Source organism: Gobio gobio, assembly GCF_949357685.1.
Source record: "Gobio gobio genome assembly, chromosome: 11".
NCBI classification, from domain to species: domain Eukaryota; kingdom Metazoa; phylum Chordata; class Actinopteri; order Cypriniformes; family Gobionidae; genus Gobio; species Gobio gobio.
Window position 1 is genome coordinate 50,671,817 of NC_137104.1, and position 6,000 is coordinate 50,677,816.

Genomic DNA, 6,000 nt, shown 5'->3' on the forward strand with positions numbered 1-6,000 from the left:
GCTCCCGTCGCATGTCGCAATTCGCCCGCCATCTCCTCCTCTGGAGTCAGAAGTGTCTGAGGTCGCTTCGGGCCATTCATGTCCCTGGTGTGCACAACCGTGTGGCCGACGAGCTTTCACGAGCTACGCTCCCAGGCGAGTGGCGACTCCACCCCCAGGTGGTTCAGCTGATTTGGAGACAGTTCGGGGTGGCACAGGTCGACCTGTTTGCCTCCCCAGAAACGTCCCACTGCCAGTGGTTCTATTCAGGTCAGGGAGGACGAGGAGCAGGTCCTGCTGGTGGCGCCGTACTGGCCCAACCGGACCTGGTTTCCAGAACATATGCTCCTCGCGACAGCCCCTCCTTGGCCGATTCCTCTGAGGAAGGACCTTCTGACTCAGAGACGGGGCACCCTTTGGCACCCGCGTCCAGACCTGTGGAAGCTTCATGTCTGGCCCCTGGACCTGTGACTTACCCCAAGAGGTAGTTAACACCATCACTTCGGCACGAGCGCCGTCTACAAGACAGGCTTATGGCTTGAAGTGGAACCTGTTCATCGAGTGGTGTTCTTCTCGCCGAGAAGACCCCCGAAGATGTTCGATCGCGTCTGTGCTTTCCTTCCTGCAACAGGGGTTGGAGCGTAGGCTGTCGCCCTCCACCCTCAAGGTTATGTTGCTGCAATATCCGCCTATCACAACCATGTAGAAGGTAAGACGGTTGGGAAGCACGACCTGGTCGTCAGGTTCCTTAGGGGGGCGAGACGGTTAAATCCTCCTCGCCCTCCCTCCATACCCGCTTGGGATCTTGCTCTGGTGCTCCGAGCACTTCAGAATGCCCCATTTTAGCCTTTGCAGTCAGCAGAGCTAAAGATTCTGTCTATGAAGACCTCCATCAAGAGGGTAGGGGACCTGCAGGCATTTTCGGTCGACGAATCGTGCCTAGAGTTCGGGCCGGGTGATACCCACGTGGTGTTGAGACCCCGGCCTGGCTATGTGCCCAAGGTTCCTACCACTCCCTTCAGGGACCAGGTGGTGAACCTGCAAGCGCTGCCCCCGGACGAGGCAGACCCAGCCCTAGCTTTGCTCTGTCCCATCCGCGCTCTGCGGGTTTACGTGGATAGAACTCAAAGCTTCAGAACCTCAGATCAGCTCTTTGTCTGTCACGGAGGCCAGCAGAAGGGAAAGGCTGTCTCCAAGCAGAAGATGGCCCACTGGTTAGTTACCAAGCACAAGGTGTGCCCTGTCCGCTCAGGGTGCGAGCACACTCTACTAGAAGTGTTGCATCCTCCTGGGCGCTGGCATGTGGCGCCTCGCTGTCAGACATCTGTAGAGCTGCGGGCTGGGCGACACCCAACACGTTCGCTAGATTCTAAAGCCTACGTGTAGAGCCGGTCTCCTCCTGTGTTCTCACCTCAAACGGGTAGAAGCACTGAGAGGCCCCGGCTCTTGTCGGCTTGCTGCGCTACGGCGCTTATATTCTCCAGAAGCAAACTCTGTGAGTCCTCCCCCGCTTTCGGTGCCGGACATGGCGGAACGTCTGGCATCAGGCCCCTTGCCGCTGAATCCTTGAGAACCGGTATTGGGCTTGGGCCATATGAGTGACCCTGCGGGGATCCCATATTTTCTTCCACGGTCGCTCCTACGGGAAGCCTGTGTCTTTCCCTTGGGAGAGCCTCCTTCGGGGTACGATGTGGGCTCCGCAGCGTTCCCTACTCTAGGGCACGCTTTCCCAGTGTTATCCAATAATCACTGAGCGGGTCATGCGGAACAGCAGTGATGGACTTCCCGGTGTTAGCCCCGTCTCATCAGGTAAGAGAGCTCAGGCGGCTCACACAGGGGCAGAAGCCATGGCGCTTTGGTAGGGATTCCTATTCGTCGGTACTCCGACGTGGCGTCGAGAGTGACCGACTGAATGGGAACGTCTCGGTTACGTATGTAACCCTCGTTCCCTGAAGGAGGGAACGGAGACGCCACGTCCCGTCGCCATGTCCTCTGTACCCTGCTGGGGTGTCTGTCTACCTACACGGCTCCTCAGCAAAAGGAATCACCTTTGTCTCATTTATACCCGCACGGCGTGGCATGAGCACCTGGTGCAATCATTGCATGCCAATGTGCATTGGCTCGTTTAGTTATACTCGAAGTAGACTGGCTCTCGCGAGCGAGATTCCTATTCGTCGGTACTCCGACGTGGCGTCTCCGTTCCCTCCTTCAGGGAACGAGGGTTACATACGTAACCGAGACGTTACATTTGTTTATTTGCTTTGCTGCAACAACGCAACAAAGAAAAAGAACAAATGGTCACGTTAACTTGTGAATGAAATCTTGTGAGTAGATGAGCTAAAATATCATTGAAAAGATCTCACTGGAATCCTTTTTGTGTAAAATGTGAAGGTGGACAAAACTGGTTTAGGTCTGATGTCACAATTATAAAGGTCTTATAAAATATAGCGTTTTACTATGGTCTTACTTCAGACTTTGCAATCACTGCACTTTTGTGTGTTTATTAGTGTCTCAGAAGAGACACTAACAGACCAAAAGAGAATCTTTGTATTTCTCCATCAGACCTGTGTTTGTCAAACCATTATTTTTATATGCAAATAGATTCTCCAAAGAATGCAATTGATAACTTCTCAGCCCAATTGTGCCCAATTCTATATTGTGTAGTTACAAAAATCTTTGAATTGAGCAATGATTTGACCCGTGCTCTCAGTGTTTGCAGTTTATTGAACGTCCACAGCAACTAAGTTTATAACTGGTTTCCAGTTTGGTCTTGTTGCTGGGTACTCAATGATCAGGCCAGCACAGCAGTAGCTGCAGGGCCAATCTAAAGATCAGTGAGATGATTCTGGACAAATGACTCAGCAGAGACCCTCTTGAGACCAGCAAATACAATTATTTTTTAATTCATACTATTTTAATATAATATGATTTCTATTATGATTATAATGTAAATTATATTATAATGGCCAGGAATAGTTTTTAATCTCATGATGATTCAGCATTATTTAGAAGAGGAAAGAATGTTGGGAAAGTATGAGAAGGATTAGAAGGTAGAAATATGGGATGTGCAAGAAGGGAAACAAGACTGCAAAAGCACTATTAGTGTTGAAATGATGGGAAGCAGAATATAAATGGTTAAAGAAAGAATTGTTGAGGAAGAAAACTGAAGTGAAAAAACCTAAAGAGAAAGAACTTCTTTACCTTCTATTTGTGCAAGAATTTAAATGAGAAAAATTACAATGCCCAGTTAAACGAAACCTGATTGCTGTAACTTGAATAGGCTGAATTCAGTCAAGGCCTAACAATTTACATTTCATTGATCTGCAACCCAATGAGAAAGGGGAGGTACAAGTTTTCCATTGCAATGAACCTTGCAAGTGTTAGCGAAATTCCTCTCTGGGAGCGTCAGATTACATGGGACCTGATTGGGGAAGTTATTTTACTGGGAATGTAATGAAAGTTGTGTGTGATGTTAACTCCAGGCATTCACTCTACAGGGGTCACACACCACAGAGATCCAAATGGTCAAGAGTTCAAATGGCACCATAAATACCAAATGACCTGATGCTCTAAACACAGATCTGGCTTGTATAAACAGCATCATTTAAAGAGATTGCCCCAGGGGACCTGGGTGTGATAATGATCATAATACAGCAGATTGTGTAAACACAACTGCAACAGCAACTTAAGGAGCAACTGATCTAGCTGTATTTACACAGTCAGATCTGACCATTATAAATCAGTTTATCTGACCTTTTTCTTTACAGAAACATGATCATGATAATGATACATGTCTTTGTAAACTACAACAAATTTTCTCATAATGGCAGAAACCCTTAACAGGTTAAAGCCATCTACAACAACTATCTGGCTAAAACCATTACATAAAAAATAAGAAAACACCATCTATCTTAATTAAATTTGTGTGAAGTTTCAATATTAAACTATATTTCTCTCTGTGTGTTTGTTTTCCTTTCAGGTGAATGGCTGCCACCCTTCAGACCCAGATTCCACTGGGTCTGAAGCTCAGGACACACTCACACAACTTAACATGTAGGAGATGGGAGTGAAGAGACTTCATGAAGCCATTCACAGCACCTCACAGCACACATAGTTACATGGCCAGTGTAAAAACTGGAACAAAATTATACAACACAGATTATGGTAGGATAGACACCACCCATCTCCTAAACATTTATTTTGGCCAGACAGGAAAAGTAAATAAGTAAACAAGAATCCATGGTCCACAACTGATCAGCGTAAAAACATAAAACACAATTGCAAAGCAATATGAAAATAATTTAAAAGAGCCATCTTGTCTGGCTCATAATCTACATGCAGTGTGTGTGTGTGTGTGTGTGTGTGTGTGTGTGTGTGTGTGTGTGTGTGTGTGTGTGTGTGTGTGTGTGTGTGTGTGTGTGTGTGCCCCAAAGACACTGACACAGCACCACATGGGGGTTCTGGCTACAGAAAGCTCCCCCTCGGCAGCTCTGTTATCCTTCCTTAAATACTCCAACTAGAACAAAAGGGTTGTAAATATTTGCAACACAAACACCTGGTTTTGGGGCAGAGGATCAGATATCTTTGAAGAGACCACTCAAAAGGAGAAAGGAATTCTCATTAGTTTTCGATCTTTCTAATACTACTAGTGACTGCAGTGAAACTGAGACCATTTTACCATTCGCACCGAGACCTTTAAAAGGACACCAAACATGAAAGGGATAAAACAATAGATTTACAAGATACACCATCATTAGTATATCTGCATTTGATGACTTGAAAACAGGGCAAGGAGAGGGCAAAATGGGGAAGGGGTGAAATGTTTGATCAGGGTGGTGTCGCACAGTTTCTGTGAGATCTTCTCTCAAGATTAGTGACTTTTATTGTTCTATTGCTCGGGTGTGGATCTTTTATCTTAGCAGCAAAACCGATCCTTACAAAAACATCTGAGAATTGTGTGTGTAGTGTTTTGAGAAAACGGTTCACATAATTTGCAATTTGTGTGAAATGAATTAAAACGTACAATCTCTTCAGGCGTCACAGAACTTCCCAAAAAGGATGAAGACGAGGATGATGAGGTTTAAATAAAGACGTTAACTTCAGTAAAACAAATGAAAGACGTGTATAATCAGGATTAAACGCAACAGTGTGAACGATACACACACAACACCAGACCGAGAACTGACAGGAACTGAAAGCTGAAGTGGAGCTGATGAAGGTGAAGGATGGCAGGTGTGTGTGATTGTGGAGTGTGTGCAGGTGGAGCCAGGAGGGATCATGGGAAATGTAGTGGAGGTGACAAAGTAGAAAATGACAATGAAACGAAATCAAACAGAAGAACAAACAGAACAGACATAACGCTGACATGAGGACCATTACAAAGTGTTCAGATCACTGAGTTCACTGTTTGGAGAAATGTGTCAAATCGATTGAGAAAAACTGTAATGCCGTGCTGAAGTGACATTTAAAATGTGTCGTATCGTGAAGGTGTGTGTGTGTGTGTGTGTCCATGAGGGCCACCAGCGAGCCAAAAGACACACACCTCTCAACACACATCATGTGTGAAAGTTCAGATGATTGTAGTGATGTCACAGTTGTGTAGAAGATGTTGATTGTGTTGTTGAGCTGTGAGAAAGCATCATTTCACTGTTATTGCAGCTCAACGCTTTAAATATTTACCCAGAGATAGGAAATGTTTTGTAACATTTTATTTTATTTAGTGAGGGAGGATGTGATGACCTCAAAGAATTCACAAGTGAAAAAGACGTAATATTAAATATTATTAAAAATATTCTTGAAATTCAAGTAGTATGCATTTTAATATATTTATATATATAAGTACTTTAGTGATAAATATATTCTTAGTTAAGCTTTTAAGAAATATGCTAAACACAAGCATAATTTAAGTGAAGGTTTAGTGTATTTACAGAACACATTCTTATTTTACTCTTACTCAAAGTATATTTGATGTGTATTTTGTGTAAGAACAGTAAAATGATTGAGCTCAAGCTGCTGCGTAAC